Source organism: Mustela erminea, chromosome 6 (assembly GCF_009829155.1).
Source record: "Mustela erminea isolate mMusErm1 chromosome 6, mMusErm1.Pri, whole genome shotgun sequence".
Lineage (NCBI taxonomy): Eukaryota > Metazoa > Chordata > Mammalia > Carnivora > Mustelidae > Mustela > Mustela erminea.
This window is the reverse complement of record NC_045619.1, coordinates 69,495,686-69,513,981: the sequence shown is the minus strand read 5'-3', so window position 1 is coordinate 69,513,981 and position 18,296 is coordinate 69,495,686. Positions and strand designations below refer to the sequence as shown.

The window sequence follows — 18,296 nt, the reverse complement described above, 5'->3', positions numbered from 1 at the left end:
CACCATCCTCTCAGATAAATCAATCAATAAATAAATCTTTTTTTTTTTAAGACTTCTTACAAAATGAAACAAAAATCTAGGGATTTTCAAGTAATACTAATAATGTAAATATAAATGAACACAGGAAGATGGCAAAACTGTATATCTTAAACCAGTGCTAGTTCTTTTTTAGCCATATTTCAAGGACAATCTCTAAGAATTTAAAAAAAAAAAATAGAGGAAAAAAAATTATCTGGAAAGCTGTGTTTAGTGGATGCTGTGGGATGCTACCTGGTGGCCCATATTTTGCAGCTGCCAGGAGTACTGGTTGCTGAAGACTCAATTCTAAGGCCCTTCCTAAGGAATGTTCCATTCCCTGGCCCACATCCAAAACCAGTGTGACACTACAGAGGCCTGGCCCCCTTGCCTCAGTTCAGGACCTCTCTAAGAAGCCACCCAGTTCCAGAGCTTCCCATAGACTAGCTGAAGCATCAGGTGTGACACAGTCAACATCTCCTAAGACCCATCCTGCATCTCTCAGCCCCTCCAAAGCCCTCCCAGTAAACCCACTGCATACATATTACATGTCACAGTTGGTGTCCAGGGAACTCTGATGTACTCCCACTGTTACTTCTATTGTCATTTAAACAGAACCTTGCTCTGAATGTTTATTGTGACCTGAATATTAGCTAAAGTACAACACATGTACATAAATTACGAATGTGTGTGCACATACACACACATTCTGGAGAACTGTGTACTCTAAAAATTTTACTGATGGGGTACCCCTAAAGAATTAACATCTCACCAAATATGCAAAGATCTCATTTTAACTGCTGACTTAAGGAGCCAGATATCCATTTTTTTGGCTAACATGCCATTTATTACTCCATACAGAAGCGAAGCTGACCATGTTACTCAATGCTATAAGGACCCCCATGGCCAACAAGACAGAATCTGGTGCATAGCAGTCTATGATAAAAAGATCACCCTGATCTGACCACCGTCAACAATCACGACCTCATCTGAGCCGGTCCTTACCATGTTCTACTGACACAGAACTATCTGTAATTTCACAAACGCAACATGCCATTTCTCACCTCCTCGCTCCTCGCTTTTTTACTTATGTTCCACTGCCTGCTTAGAATACCCTCCTCCCTTCCCAGCACCACTCCCTGCCCTACTTAGCTCAGGTCAGAGTGTTACAAAGTGTATGTTGCTGGGAGCAGTGTGCCCAAGCGCTGGCAATAAAGGGGTGTGGCGTCTGCAGAAATTTTAAGAAGTATAATATAACTAAGAGTCAGTGGGCTTTTTATTATCATCTGGCTCCAACAATTCTAAATTATGATAGTAATAAAATGGTCCTTGCCACCGAGGCTGACTGCCCCTAAAACCCACCCTGGATGTGCCACACACCTGTTTTAAGCCTTGATAGGAATGCCGGTAAACATGAGACAATCCTAGTAAGACTTTAGGTTTGAATATAGATCATCCTTAACTCCAAGAAAACCAAAGAAGTTGTATAAAGCATAAAAGTAATAAGCAGATGATATTCTCAGATAAATAACATTTACATAGTCAATGTAACTGTTTCCTGAACTGATTTAACCCCCTCTACACACACAAAAAGAAAGGATGAAATTACATTGGAAAAAAGGGAAAAGGAACATGTGTGGTTTTCGTAAGGCAAGGTAGAGGAAGAGTAGAATAACAAAGCCGAATACTAAGAAATAGATAGATAAATAACTTTTTTTAGATACGAAAAATAAGGTGCAAACACTTGATTTAAAAATAGAGACTTGTGGGGCACCTCGGTTAGCTCAGTAGGTTATGTGTCTGCCTTCAACTCAGGTTATGAACCCAGGATCCTGAGATCGAGCCCCATGGCCTGCTTCTCTCTCTCCCATTCCCCCTGCTTGTGCTCGTTCTCCCTCTCTCTGCCAAATAAATAAATAAAATCTTTCTTAAAAAGGGGGGAGGGAATAAAGCAAGAAATAGAGACTTGTGGGACACCTGGGTAACTCAGCTGGTTAAGGTCTGACTTGATTTTGGCTCAGGTCATGATCTCAGCATTGTGAGATAAAGCCTCACATTGGTGTCAGGCTCCAAACTAGGTGCAGAGCCTGCTTAAGATTCTCCCTCTGTCTCTCCCTCTGCCCTTCCTACACCCGCCTCGATCTCTAAAAAAAAAAGAAAAAAAAATACAGAGTTAAAAGTGGTAGCATCAGAATAGGCATGATCCTTACTAAGACAGGAGTACTATTTTATTATAGAACTTGGAGTTTACACAACGTACATACATTATGGTAATATGTATTTAATGTATTTAATTGATTAATGAAATACCCAACTCATACATTATTTCACTTAGAAAATTTCCCAACCTCTCTTCTGTGCTCTCAAAATAGTCTATCACTACACCTATCACACTGATAATAAAAATACCAGTTTATGTTACTAGCTCCCCTACCAAATCAAGATTCTTACAGATAAGAACCAAGATTTATTTATATTTGTATCCCCTTGCAAGAAGATACTTAAATTCAAATCTGAATTCAATAAATATTTACTGAGCTCCAAGTAGACAAAAGTAGTAATAAGATACAGGTTTCTGATTTCAAAGAATAACATTTATAACTATAAAATGTCATCATATGGTAAAGCTCATTATGTGCCAAGGATTGCTTTAAGTACTTTGTATCCATTCTCTCGTTGATTCCTCACAACTGCTTATTGATATAATTATCCCCATTTTGCAGATGAGGAATCACAGACTGAGAGAGGTTAAGTAAATTACCCAGCTCAAGAGAGGTAAATGAGGATCCAAAACAGGGGTATAATAATGAACTACAGAATCTACATTCCAAAGCACAAACTCACAATTATATCTCAAAGGATAAGACATGTTCACAACATGCTTACAATATGGTACAATATATAATTAAGTCATAAAAGTGGTTATAGATGTAAATAACAGAAGATCAGAAGGAGAGAACTCCGGTCAGTATATTCTTTGAGGATGCTATGAAAAAGTAAATTTTAATTTGGAAATTAAGAGATGGGTAGGGTTTCAGGAACTCTAAATGAAGGGATGATACATACAAAAGGAACACACAGAACACATAGAAACATGAAGGCATACACGTAGATGCAGACAGCAGGCACTACATGTGTCAAATCTCTCTGCCTGAATAGTCAAGGGTTACAACGGGTACAGATCCAGTCAGGGGAGGTCTCAGGAGACACACAGTCTCCTGCATCTCGTTTCTGAACCTTTGAAACATGGAAACAAATGGGTAATTGCCAGAGGCACTATCCCAGTAAGATACTGGAATGGGATTGGAAGGCAGAGTTTACAAAGCACCTGAAATTGGGTGATTTTCCATGTTTTTTCCCCCTGAAGTATTTCCTCTTGTCTCCATCTCTAACACTACTTACTGCTAGAGTCCAAATTCCAAGCCACCATTTTTCTCTTGTGTAAATAACACCAATAGCCTCTCTTAAGTTCAGTCTATACACTATCACCACAAATTTTATTGGTTTTTTGCCTAAAACTATTCAGTGAGGTTCTCATCCCCCATTTTATAAGAACTCAACTTTCTAACACGGAGCATCAGGTTTAATGATCTGATCCCAACCTACTTCTAGGGCCTCATTTCTCAGTCACTTGGCTCCAGCTCCGGTGGCTTTCTAATTGCAAGAACATACCCCTCCCCCTCTTTGAATTCTCAGCACATGCTGCCCCTCTTGTCTTAAAAGTTTTTTGTACTGTCCTCTTTACCTTGTTAGTCATTCTTCAAATGTGACTTCCTCATGGCAGCCTCCTCTGATGGGGTCCCCTAAATATAACACACATTTCTCTTATAGAATGCATATACTTCTGTGAAATAGAGTGACACAACTTGAAATCACAAATGCAGGTAATTGATAAAGAAAGGTTTATCTTCCCTAATAGACTGAAACTGCTTGTGTAGAAGGTGTATGCCTACATCATACATCACTGACATTTCATATGGTATCTGGTTCATAGTAAGTGTTCAATAAATGTTTGATTGCTGAATGAATAAAGGGACAAAACAAAAGGAGAAAGCAGAAATATAGACAAGCGGATCATGAACCGAGAGAAGTCAATTGATGAGCAAATTTGAAGCAGAGAGAAAAGCAACTCTGGAAGACTTCTCTGAGTAAGACAGAGTTCAGGTGTGAGCTGTGGCTTTTTATGCAATGAGATGGCCTCTGGTGTGAGCATTCTGAGAAAAGTTGATAAGGCTGACGCGTTGCAGATTGTTTGGGAATCATCTGGGAAATTGTGTTCACTTGAATCCAAATCAGAAACGAATTATTCTCAAAGGGAGAAGTTTGAATATGAGCCTGAAAAGATACAGGATGTGGAGATAGATTATAAGACCATCAAAATACAGACTTAAGAGTCTAGGTCCCATCCATGTAGAGGACTCAGGCACTTTGAATTTTTGAGAAAGGGGCTGCATGATTTAAACAGTATGTCAGGAAGACTGGGAAGATTGACCCAACTTGGTAAACACAGCAGATTGTAAGGAGAGACACTAGTTTGTGGAACTTTGCCACAGGTCAGAAATAAGCTGAAAAAAGCCTATCTTTGAATAACAGAAGTGCATCTATAAAGAAAGGGGAAAATAAGTCATTTTGAGGGATGATTCAACAGGACTTAAAATACACTTCCCGTAGTACCATAGGTAAGAGCTCAGGCTTCAGAATCGACCACTCTGGGTTCAAGTCTCAGCTCCACCACTACCCAAGCTATGCTACTTTTGGGCAAACTCAATGTTACCTGTATAATGGGGCAACATTTGCATCTAAATTAGAGAAGTACTAGGAAGAATCAATAAAAATAAAAATAAACTGCTTAGCACAATGCCTGGCAATAGTAAACAATCAATCAAGGTCAACGGTTATTTCAAGCTAGACAGAAGAAAGGGCACAGTGATGGCCTGCCAGGGAACTTATTATTGGTGGACATGTCTTCGTGTCCCCCAAGATAGCCACCTGTATTGAAAAGAGTCAACTCCTGTCCTGCCTTCTTCTGCCTGATCTTCTGCATAACCCATTTACCTCTCTGGCTTCAGGTCCGGATTCAAGCCAAACGCAATCTATGCCGACTCTTTCAGGGAACTTGTTCTTAAAGCTGCTTGAGCCCTTTCTAAACTTACGCTTTCAACATCTATTTTCAATTTGCCCTTACTCCAGTGCTGCCCCCTAGAAGCTATCCTATGTACTAAACTTGAAGGCAAACCTGTGGCTAAATACACCACTTCTATCTTCCCAAGAAATGTCAGAAAGATTAGGTTGAAAGCAAGTGCAACGTTAAACTCGGTTTTTAAGAGTTAACAGAGAGTGGTTTTTTTTTTTTCTCCAAGGATAGGTAATAGCATCAGATTCTGAAATTAAGCACAGCAGGAAGAAAAAGCCTGCATAGATTTCACAGAGTATCACAGGCCTCTGCAATAAAGCACTTAAAAATGCCTTGTATTGCTAATTCTTTACACAATCTCCTTTTATTTCCAAAGCAGTATGCGGGGCTTGAGCCATGAGATAGATGCACACTGATGTTAACATTACACTGCTTGAATTAGAGCCATTTTTCCACTGAAACTCCTGTTAGGTTTAGGATTACTTTTTACCATCTTTCCCGCAATACATTTCTGGCCTCACTTTCCAGATCAAAGGAATGGTTGCCTCCTCTAACAATGCTGAACCCACCTTTGCAGCCATTACCTCAGCAAACATCCTTCCCCTCAAGATCCCAGCAACCAGCCTTGAGCTCGATAGCAAATGCGCTACTCAAAGTTATGTGGATCCCATGTCACTCTGATCATTCTAAGGGAATGAGGACAACCCTCTTCTTCCTCTGCTTTCAATCACCCACCTCCCCTTCTGGGCCCACGTCAGGACTCTTCATTCACGGACTGAACTATTCAACAAATACTAATCAAATAGATAATTTTTGAAACAGTAAAATGAAAGTGGCACCGAAGGAAAGGCAGTGTTTGGTGAAATGCAAACAATCAGATGGAGACTTCATTAAACTCTAGCAGACTGAGAACACGCAGTCCTATGAAGATCTGCTATGTTCATGATGACCAATCTATTGATTAGCCCTTGTAAAGATTTTTTTCCCCTCTTTCTTACAAGACATTTTTGTGTCATTTAAAAGCTTTGTTTTCCAGTCCATTTGTCATTTGTTCAATAAATATTTAGTGAGTACTATGATCATAGGGAGAACAAAACAGACTTGGCCCCTGTCCTCAGGTAGTAATCGCAGCTCCCGAGAAAATACACACCAACAGTAGCCCGATGATTTAATCCCATACAAATCTCAGGTTTGTTTTTGCATTGTTTATTTGTTTGTATGAAGGCATTCTCCTGTTAAGGACCATATTTGTCTAATCAAAACCTTGTCCTTGTCTTATCTCACTAGGATTCCTTTTCAGCATACACTTTTTGACTTCTTTCTTCACAATAATCGTAATCAAACTATTCTAAACTATTTTACACATATGACTCTCTTCCTCTGTCTGTTTTTATTAATTCATTAAACAAAAGTCTCGAATCACCTACTATGTTCTAAGCACTGTTTTAAATATTTGGGATACAGAGCTGGATAAATAAATCAATCTCCGGTCTTCAGTTTATTCAGCCATTTTAGATTGGCTCTTTTGGAAAGTTCTTTCCAAGCTGAGAAGGCACATAACTGCCACCATTTTCCTAACTCCAACCCATTTTGGGACAGGTCTCCTCACCCTTGACTTTAAGCATGCTAATGTTCTATATATTCAAATTTACTAAGGGTATTTTTTATTTTATTTCAAAACTCCCAAAAACCACATCATCCAAAAAAAAAAAAAAAAAAAAGCCTAAAACTCTAGTGACTGATTGTGCTTTATCTTGGCACAGCCCGTATTCCCCGAGCATCTTACTTTAATTCCAAACGCTGTATCTATAGCTTAGTACCAAGCTAAGTCAGTACTTCTTTTTTATCACTGGTTCCCAAATGTTTATGTGCAAAAGAATTGCCAATCATCCTTGTTAAGAATGTAGGGTGTGTGGGGGGTGCCTGGATGGCTTAGTGGGTTAAGCCTTTGCCTTCGGCTCAGGTCATGATCTCAGGGTCCTGGGTTGAAGCCCCCCACTGAGCTCTCTGCTCAGCAGGGAGTCTGCTTCTCTGCTTACTTGTGATCTCTGTCTGTCAAATAAAGAAATAAAATCTTAAAAAAAAAAAAAAAAAAAAAAGAATGCAGGGTTTGGGGGCTACAACCATAGAGATTCAGATTCCCTGTCTGAGTAGGGGCCAGAAAGGTAGATTTTTAACAATATCCCAGATAGTTGATGGTTTTCAACTAGGTGACTGAGTGATCACCTTTGAGAAATACTGTTCCATCATTTCCTTTGATGTCAGTTTTTAAGTATTCATCTCTACTTCAAGTCATAAAATACTTCCTATTAAGTGCAAACAACATGCATCTGTGTGCTCAATACATATCTTTTTGTTAATAAATGAATCAGTGGGTACTCAGTAATAATAGCCATCATTTAGGATTTACTGGGCATTCCAGGGATCACTTTCTGTGACTTCTCACCTGTGCCTCCCAACTATCCCCTGTGAGGGACAGGCAGGGATGGCAAGTGCCCCCACACCAGCATGTTGGCCACAGTATGAGGGAAAGAATATAAGTAGCAGAGTCAAATAAACTGAAATTCAGGCCATGACTCTCCTGCTCCCTTGCTGGAGAAAAAAGAAAAGGCCGCCACCTGACCCACTGGAGTCTGTTCATCCATCCATGAAAAGGGGATACTATTCACCTAATAGGAGGGCTGCGGGAATTAGAGGAGACTATGCACATAAAGTGCCTAGCACCGTGCCTGCAACAGGTCAGTGCTTAAGGGCTGTTGGTTTTCCCACTTCCATGTCCTGCAGGACTGTCCTGAAGCTCACTTTGCAAGATATGTCAGCTCAGGTATCATCTGTTCTGCTGCTCCATTCCAGGCATTGTGACTACGCCACGGACAGACACAACATGCCACCCTCATGGAGTTTCCCTTCTAATGAGAAGCATTGGTCACCCTCTGAGTTACCCCTTTCAAACCAGGTAGCAATGCAGGCAGGCACACCTCGCACATCTCACTCCATCCAGTGAGACTCACAGTGCAGAGCGGTCAGTGGTGCCAGGAGAATAAAGACTTTGTGGTAAGAGAAAGGTTAAGAAAATCCCAATAGACAGTGATGGGGGGAAAAGAAGCAGGGAGGGGAGAGCATTTGCAGGCAGGGGCGTTCTGAGTAAGTTCCTGGAAGTAAATAGTGGGAGCATTAAGGATCTCTACATATGGGCAGATCTGTCTGTCTATTTAGTATGTGTTAAAATTATCACTGCATTTCTGATGCAATGTAGAAAAGGCACTACTGTCCTTCTAGTAGTGAAGGTACAGTGGAGTGAGGCTGAAAGAAAGAAATGTCAACACCGAATTATAAGAAATAGTATGCACTTGTTCAAAAGCAGTTCCCAGTGCAAGAGTAAATTAATGAGACTGAATGTGCCAGATACAGGGGAAAGACAGCCGATGCTGCATAGTAACACCAAGCATGGCCAGAACTCACATGCAAACTTCCGTCACACATCAAACAACTTCCGCTTTTAGTAGCCATGAATTACACCAGGAAATTTCAGCAGACACCGGACTTGGGGCCAGGCCCTAACCCAGGGTGAGAATGGACCAGCACTTATGGAGGGTATAAAGCCCGGGACAGCAGAGAATTAAATCAGAAATTTAGTGAGAAACAGCTTCTAGAAAACACAGCATCAGAAGTACCAACATCTCTTTTCCTCTTGCAAATGTTAAGTTCATCAGCCTTTTTAACATTAAAGTAACCAGTGCTCACTACTGGGGGGAAACTCTGCCAACAGGCTCACAGTAAGCAGTCTTTATCCTGGGCACAGATTCCCTAGAGGGGTCACTTGTTTGAGGAATGTGTCAAAAATTAGCTCTCTTTTCCTGCCTCCCATCCTCCTTGGACTCTGGAGTTGTCCCGGTGCCAGTTTCCCACACTAGAATTCAGAGAACCACCCAAAAAGTAAGGGTGAAATACCAGTGGTCCTGTGACTCGCACTAGAAATTAAGACCCTAACTCAGTGTATTATATCCAAAAAATGCTCACTGGCACACACAGAAGGACTGCTCTCCATTGCATTACTGAGACTCAGCCTGAGTCTAAACGACATGGTCTTCGTCCTCCACCACCATGCCCCCCCCCCATGCTGGCCCGAAAAAATAGCAACAACTCAATTCTCAGTCCAATAACGTCTTTTCTCAGATGTCGTTCTCCCAGTGGGTAGAAGAATGAACTGCTGCAATGCCACCCGCTCCTCTACAGTTTCTTTTAATTTAAAGTTACAACAGGAGGGAAGAAAAGAGACTTTCTATTAAGGGACAACTCCCTGAAGGGTCTCTTAGCTGACAATCGAAGGACTGCTCATGGCAGTGATCAAATCTAACGCAACAAAGTGCTGGTCGCTCTGTGACTCATCACAGCAGGAGCCAGCACCGAGGGCCACTTGAGTTCAGTGCTTTGTGGTGCGGCAAGTTGGTTTAGGAACAGTAACAGAGGGGAGCAAAGACTTGCAAGGTGTTTGAGGCTCAAGATAAAATGCAGACTTCCAGTGCAAGTTGCTTCTCAGCTGAATAGGAAGCCTAGAGGGGTAAGGAAATGAAGAGAGCATTCTGCCTACCTCACGCTTTAGGGCAAATTACCTGAAGATGGCCAAGGTCAGTTGTTCTATCTGCGGTGTGGTTTATAAGCTGATAGAAAGAAGGATTTGAGGCATGGAGTAATAAACGGAGGTATTTATTAAAGGCAAACATTAAGGACGTTTTGTTGCAAAAACAATGACTTCTAATCACATGCAGTATCTATTGTTCAACTATATTTACTCTCACCTGATACATTCAGCTATATACCACTCAGTTGCATGTGATGAGTACATTAAAAAGAAACCAATATATAACCCCCTCCCATCTGTGGTTTCACTTACCCGAGGTCATCCATGCTCCAGAACGCAGATGACCCTCCTCCTTCTGGTCAGATCAGTGGTAAACTGACGCCCCGTCACAACACCTACATCACTCACCTCACTTCATCCCATCATGCAGACATTTTATCATCTCACACCATTACAAGATGGGTGAGTGCGGTATGAAAAGAAATAGTGAGAGAGAGAGAGAGAGACCACATTCCCATAAATTCTGTTACAGTATATTGTTATAGTTGCTTTGTGATTATTAGTTATTTTTGTTAATCTCTGACTGCATCTCATTAGTAAATGAAGCTTTATGATAGGTATGTATGAATGCATAGGAAAAAACAGAGCATATATAGCATTCAGAACTCTCCACGGGGGGCTCCCAGGTGGTTCAGTCTGTTGAGTGCCAGACTGGATTTTGGCTCAGGTCATGATCCCAGAGTCCTGGGATAGAGTCCCGCATAGGACTCCCTACTAAGTGGAGAGCCTGCTTCTTCCTCTCCCTCTGCCTACTTGACCTCTCTATCTCTCTGTCAAATAAATAAATAAAATCTTAAAAAAAAGAACTCTCCATAGTTTCAGGCATCCACAGGAAGTCTTGGAATGTATCCCCCATGCATAAGTTCAGGACTACCGTATACACTGAGCAGTTCCTCTATGCTATACACCATACTATGGACTTACATATAATTTCATACAACCTCATTTAATGTGATTCTGCAAGGTGATATTATCATTATGCTCATTTTGCAGTGCAGAAAAATAAAGTATCCAAGAGCGTCAAGAAATTGCCTGGTCTTTTTTTAGCAACAAGCCCACTTGACCAGAGCTACTGCTACTAACTCCTGGGCTAGATGGCCAAACCACAACTGTATCACTCAGATCTCCCCTTGCAGGATCAGAATGGACTCAGTGCCCACCTGCTGCCCCCGTGTCTCTAGCAACAGTTGTGCACCAAGGCCATGCTTCAAGGGGGCTGTTCCCATCCAGTGACTGAACACAGACCGGGGACAGAGGACTCTTCCAATGGCTGACTCTCATCTGCTGGGACAAACCTGTCCTGGACTGCGTGACAGTAGAGCTTTCTCCTCCCTTCTGTCTCTCCTTCCATAAGTGTCAAGCCAGCATCACAATTGAAAGACTCTCCCAGCTTTCTGCCCTCTTAGTACATGTCTAATCACCTCCTGTCATCTGCTTCTTGAGGGATCCAAATCAATGCAATACCTAAGTTATTTATTTGCTTTTTAAAAAAGCATTTCCTTTATCTTTGGTCACTTGCATAGGTTTCCCCTACCCCACTACCCAAAAGTTGGCATTACACCATTTTGCTTTTATGAAACACCTACATTAGTACCTGTTTTCACTAATCCAAAGAAGATTTCTGCTTTTATAAAAAGGTAATTGCTTCTTCACTTTACACCATTTCAGCTCATGAAAGGTTTCACTGGAATGCTCTACTTTCGGATAGCAAAGGAAGCCGATACTTACAGAGAAATTTTCCCTATCACTGGAAGAAGAAACATCCACTAATTTTTCCACATTACTACACATCATCTCTTCACACAGGTAATCATATATTTATTGTGCCTTTTTCCTTGTACCCAACATAAACAAGTCTAGGAGGTTCTCTTTGAAGGAACAGCTGACTCCAAAGGGCAAACATTACAAAGTCAGATTTATTTCTTTTCCCAAGTGGAATCTCTGTCTACATGTACTATAACTCCATCTTACTCAGAGGCAGATAACTATCTATGGATAAAGTCACAATAAACTTTCACTAGTGTGTATCTGTAATGGGAAATCAGAAAGGATAACAAGAAGAGAGATCTATAGTGAGGTCCTAGAGTTTTTGTTTGCCTTCACCTATTATGTAGGATAAAATGTTAATTACTGAAAGAACATTTCTATGAATAAAAGATAGAATTCACACTTGTACCAAATACAGCATCTTAATAAAACCACATTGTCAGAGATCATATATAGACGTTAACTGAATCACTATTTTAAAGTGTTGATCTCAGCCTCAGGGAAGTGATATATTTTTCTTCTTGGACTCAAATAAGTCCAAAGCAAGTACAAAATTAAGCTTCAAACATTATTAATGACCAAAAAGACTTAACTAGGACAGAAGATTGTAGCTAACATGTACTAAGCACCTAGTTCATGACAAATGCTATGCTAAGAATCTGATACACAGTATCCAATGTAATCCATGCAGTATCTGTATAAGAGAAAGCATTATAATCTCCAGCTTTGGAGCTGAGTAAACAGGGCAGAGCACTGAACACTCGGAACTCCAAGCGAAGTCTTGGAAGAATTATACGTAGACCTAAACTGAGAAGCTCCCCAAAGTGAGTGGGATTGCCTCTTGCATCCCAGTTCCTTCCTGAGATCCCTACATCTAAGACTTTATTTGGGGCTGCATGTGACAACACAATACCCCTGAGCTTCCAGGGAATTCAACTGGAGGTCAAGCCAGAGCCCTTCCATCCCTTTGATGGCTGCATTATTTGTCCCCTTTGGACACGTGATGGCATATAATCACAAAATAACTGAATGACAAGTAATTGAGCATCAAAGATAGAATCAGGTTTTTCTTTTCCTTTTTAATTTACAATGAACTTTAAACAATAAAGAATGGGTGGACCTGTACCTATAGAATTCAATACCACCTCTCCTAGAGATACATTTTTTTCCCCCTGGGTTTGTTTATTTTTAAGGTTCAATTTTTAAAGATGATTATTTAATATAGTCCTTATATACATTCATTTCCCCCCTACTTTTATCAATATTTCTGCCCAACATTCTCACCAGTAAGCAGACTAATTACTTGCCTATAAGGTATGATTTGAGTAGTACTGAAAAAAATCCCTATCTTCATAAATATCTCCTCTGGCAGTTTCACTTTATACCTGTAATCTCCCCAACTCTTTCTCAAAGGAATTAAACAGCCATAATAGACTGCAACAATAACAGTAATAATAATAATAACCACATCTAGAGAATTAAACCATCATGAGCTATTAACACTTTTGAATTAATTAGCTTATGAGCCAGAGGTTAAATTGGTCAAATGGGGCAGGAATTCAGAAGGGTCCTGCAAAGCAAACCAGGATGTTATCAAGGGCCCATCCTACGGTTCAGGGCCCTGATAGAGAGCATTCAAAAGCACCCATGTAGGCAGTTAAAGGGGTAGGAATTTGGAGGAAACAACCCCAAAAGCATATTCCCCTGAATTTTAAGCACAAGGAAATTGAACATGGTAAAGTTTAAACTTTATAAACAAAGTAAAGTTTAAACACAAACTGAACAAAGTTAGGTTAGCACCACAGAGGGGTACCTGGTGGCTCAATCATTAGGCACCTGCCTTCGGCTTAGGTCATGATCCCAGGGTCCTGGGATCAAGTCCCGCATGAGGCTCCCTGCTCCACGGGGAGCCTGCTTCTACCTCTCCCACTACCCCAGCTCATGTTCTCTCTCTCACTGCCAAATAAATAAATAAAATCTTTAAAAAAAAAAAAAAAGCACCACAGAAATGTCCCAACATGGCCCAGCTAAAAGCAACTAAGAGTGCCTAAATATCTGTCCCACTACTGAGCCGTAAGTGCTCCATTTCTCCCCTTTGAAATATAAAAATCCATTAGTTTTAAGCAAAAGGTTAGATCCTTGCTTTGTATTCTTAAAAATTTTGTTTGACTCTTCCATTAAAAGCAACTTTTCATTCAAATGAATTCCTGGTTTAATTGAAAATCATTAAATAACTTTTCTACATCTAAAATCTTTCTCCTGTTAGGTATGAGTAATTATTTATGTTACATCACACACAGAAAATAAACAACAAAGACCCTACTCACATTTGAGAATCATTTACCATTCCCACTCCCCAAGCTCCCCCAAATGGGAAATGGAATAACAAGACTGATCATAATTGGATTAAGAACTATAATTCTTTAATTCATTCATCAAATTGAGGCATTTGGAACAGTTTATTTACAGAGTTGTTTAGACAGTTTTGTATGGTGTTTTTTAAGATAAACCAAAATGCCTTTCTGAAAGAAGTTTCAGATCCCAAATCATTAACATATGAAAACCAAATGTAGACAATTTACAAATTGGTGTTTTAAACAATGTTTGGAACAAAATTGGACTTTTATTTTATTAACTATCTACAAATCTAGGTTCAGGATATAGTTTATTTGAAACAGCCAAGCACTTTCTTTGCCTTTAAAATAAGCCTCCATTTCTCAGGCTAAAAAAATTGTGACGAGTGTGTGAGGGAATGCATTGACTTCAGGCCTAGACAAATAAATTTTCTAGGTTACTCTCAAAACTCTAATTATAGCATTTTTACCACTGCAGGTGATTGGATATTGGGTAGAACATCCAGGGTATGCCAATCAATCACATCACAATTTTACCTGATGGAAATCTAAATAGTATTCAACCTTAGAACTCTGAGTTATTTGAAATCCTGTGTACTTTAGGAGATCACTAAAAACAAGTTTTATCCTGCCCTATATATTGCTTTTTTATACAATCTGAACATGACTTCAAAACAATGACTGCCTGTCACTTAGTAAATGAGTAGTGTTTTTTCAAGAAGACAGTATGCTTTTTTAATCATAGTTTTCATTTGCTTTAAAAAAAATTATTCAAGCATTCAAATCCATTCTTTTAACTGGAAAATGAAATTTTAAACTTTCCCTATAGCTCATGTCTTACTCCCCAGAAGGGCCCCCCCCAAAAAAAGCCATCATACCTGAGTATAAACTTCACTCTTTTGTTATTTACTATTTACTCCATACACTCCGCAGATAACATCTTTATAAGCATATATTCATTTTTTTTCCTTCACAAAGTCATGTGTCAGTCTAAACAGGATGTGCATTTACATGTATAGAACTAAGTTAACTTGAAATAACCACTGAATCTCAAATGCCTGGTTATTTACCAAATAAGTTTGAGAGTTTTGAACGCTGTATATAACATGCCATTCAACCAGAACTGTTTAAGCTCAACAACAAAACTAATACAGAGTTTCTCTGTTAAGAGTTAAAGCTCTTTTTTTCTGTACTAAGTTTACTCTTTCAAGTCTATCTCAGATTGCTTCAATATTGCCCATTCCAAAAGGCTACAGAAAGGGATTTTTTAAATCCCCACAAGCAAACAAAAACTCTATTAATTCTTCATGTACAAGATTGTTAGAAGACCACTGGAAAGAAAAAAAAATTTCCAAGCAAGTATGCTACTATATAATTAACACAAATAACTAAATAATTATGCACATCCCTTCCCACCCCCACAATTAAATGTTTTTAAACAACTCATGTGATGAAAGATCTACCTTTTAGGCAAACAAAAGCAATCCCTACTAGTCTGAGGATTTAAAGCTGTATTGCATCAGTTTTAAGTGATGCTTATGATTTTTATCTAACACAGTTCTGAGGAATAAACAGTTGATGACATAATTTGCAGGAGAACTTTGCACAATGCCGAAGAGAACTTTCAGTGTAAGTACTTTTGATTTTATGTCATTGTGACTGAATTTATCTAGGCTTCAGCCTGGAAGCTATATTTAAATCGGGAAGAAGCACCCCCCAGAAACTTTGTTCCATGTATCTACATTTGAAACCAGATTCTTTCCCTATCAGAGCTAACAACAGTTCACATAAAGCTGAATTCCTTCAAAATTAGATCAAAATTTTGCAGCTCTGTAAAGACTCTAAGAAATCGTCCTCCTTTTCGTTCTGTAAAAGTCAAACTTAAAAAACATTTCTGTATACTTTAAAACCATCTGGCCCTTAACCTAATCACTCTTGGCAATCGAGCCTCACTCCTGTAATCCTGATCAAAAACTCTGCTGTGTTTTCTTCTGATTCAAATGTCCACTGCCTACAAATCTCCCACGCGCCTACTTCATTGGCCTGTTTTGTTTGCGTGGGCTTTTTTTTTTTCTTTTTTTTTTTTTTTTTAAGGATACTAGAGGCCATTATTTATGAGCAGCAAGGAAACAAATCACTCTGTCTAGTCCCTTTGCAGATTCCCACACTTATTACCCAAAATCCCACAGATCTCCCTTGGTCTTGCCCTGGACTGAAGAACTGTGCTGAGCCTCAAGGCAGTCTCTGGGGAAATCGGCTCATGCCTTTCTTGACAAACTACTTTGGATATCTGGATATTGTGAGGCTCTCAAGTGGGATAGAACAAATCCCCTAAACTTTTCTGAAGAAGTACAGTTGACTGCCACCCAGAGTGCCTGGGTTGGCTGACACTGAGACTATGGCTCTGAATACTCACAGAATTCCTCATTTTGACCTGCTTTAGTTGAGAAGGGAAGACATCAAAATGAATTCACAGGCACCGCACTCTGATTTTAGTCACGGGGGCCAGCGTCTTCAGACAGTCACCAGGGTCAATCTATGTATTAATATACTCGCTTTGCAAAGTGTACGGAAAATGACTATTAAAATATGTCAAAGTCCTCCCTGTGCACCCGATGCCAGCAGATCAATTCTCAAGAAACTGCTACTATCAAACACAAACATTTCCAGATCCAGCCTGATTTCAAGTCGTATAACCTCTTTTCCTGGCTGATGACCGTAGCCCAAAGTGCAAGCGAGATTTCCCAAACCCGCGCTTAGAGTGACACAACACGTGAGCGGTTTCGCTTCGTACACTGAGGGGGGTGGGGGGAGGAAAGTAGTTGCAAGGAAAATTAAAGCTTCCGGTCGCTGGAATCCCTAGAATTCTGAAGGATGAGACTTGTCTCCGAAAATTCCGGGCGGGAGAGAGGAGGACGAGTAGGGAGAGGGATTGCAGAAAGCGAAACAAAAAGACGAAAAGGGGGGATATTAAGATTGCGGGGTGGGCTGGGGGCCACGGTTATACTGCAGGAAAGGTGAAGAGCTTTGTCCAACTTTGAGGGTCTGCGGCTGGAGCGTGAGCCGAGATGCACAGGCTCGCCCCGGCTTTCCCCTGCACTCCTGCCCTCATCTCGCATCACCACCTCCACCGCCACCACTTCCAAAACAATACCGGCAGCGGCGCGCAGGCTCCCCAACACATCTCCAAAGTTATCCCATTTCCTGAACGGGGGCCAAGCCCACGCTCCGGGGTCCCCCCCCCTCCCGGCCGGCCGCCCCCCGAGGATGACAGGGCCACCTCGAGTCTCGAGCCGCCTCCCGCCTCCCCCTCACCCCCAGCCCAGTCCCCCTCCCTCCGTACTTGAGGAAACTCCGGTGGCGGCCCCCTCCCTCCTCAGCCGGCTCTCCAGCTGGAGCCGGGAGCGAGTGCTGAGTGGCGGGCACGGCGAGCGGCTGAGGGGAGCTCTGCGCCTTGGAGGTCTGCCCACAACAACATCGGGACGAACAACAAAGTTAAAACGCTGCGATTCACGCACCTTACCGGGTCTCCTTAATGTCTCCTCTGGCGTGGGATGCAAAGTGGCACAGTGGCGGGCTGGGGGCCCCCGGGAGGAGACTGAAGATGGGTTTTGGTGGCTCGCCTTTTTCACTCTGTGTGTGTGTGTGTGTGTGTCTGTGTGTGTGTGTGTGTGTGTCTGTGTGTGTGCGCGCGCGCGTGTCCCTCTCCCCCCCGGCTCTCGCTCGCTCGCTCTCGCTCCCCGTGTGGCTCTCAAGGACGAGGTGAAATCCCTTTGCTGGTCATGAGGCGGCTTCAGAGACAAACAACACAATGCGAGTGCAAATAACAAAAGGCAAAAAGACAGTAGGAACAATGGGGGAGGCGAGGGCAGCGCACCAGCCGGCGGTCACCGCGGCCCGGCGCCCGCCCCGGGGGGTGCGGCGGGGGCGGGCGCGGGCGCGGGGGCGGCGCCGGGGGCTCCGACTCCCTCCAGGTCGCACCCGAGCTCCCGTAAACCCACCCTGACCTCCTTCCTGCAGCTCGCCGCCTGGCCGCCCTCTCTGTCCATCCGAAGCCAAGGAGCCCCAGAGTTTGCTTCCCCGTCTGCTGCAGAGTAACTAGATTGTAAATAACGCGGTGATTAACCACACGGTGCAGGAATGTTTAAAAAAAAAAAAAAAAATCTGCCCTCCACTTAAAGGAGCGATAAAATGGAATGGCAGGAGGGGAAGGAGGCAAGGAGAGTGGGCTATCTCCGGATCTCGGCGGAGCTCGCATCTATAAATACGCATTCCTGTTTAGTCAGGTCCCCTTTGTCAACTTCTTCCCTGCGCTGGAACCTCACCCGCTGCCCTGGAACCATTACCTGGGCCCCTACTTAACCCTCACCCCCGTTTGCACACA

The 18,296-nt window shown here is 41.7% G+C and overlaps 1 protein-coding gene across 6 annotated transcripts in view; it reads right to left on the bottom strand.

Annotated features, from left to right (window-relative positions):
• The window catches only part of SOX5 (SRY-box transcription factor 5), a 985,042-nt gene extending 967,029 nt beyond the window's left edge, over positions 1–18,013 (bottom strand). For 3 of the 6 annotated variants that reach the window (XM_032349912.1, XM_032349920.1, XM_032349919.1), the window contains exon 1: positions 17,431–17,836. The gene's annotated coding sequence lies outside the window, so the exon portion shown is untranslated. The other 3 variants (XM_032349915.1, XM_032349916.1, XM_032349918.1) reach the window with 3 other exon arrangements.
• Between the last annotated feature and the right edge of the window lie 283 nt (positions 18,014–18,296).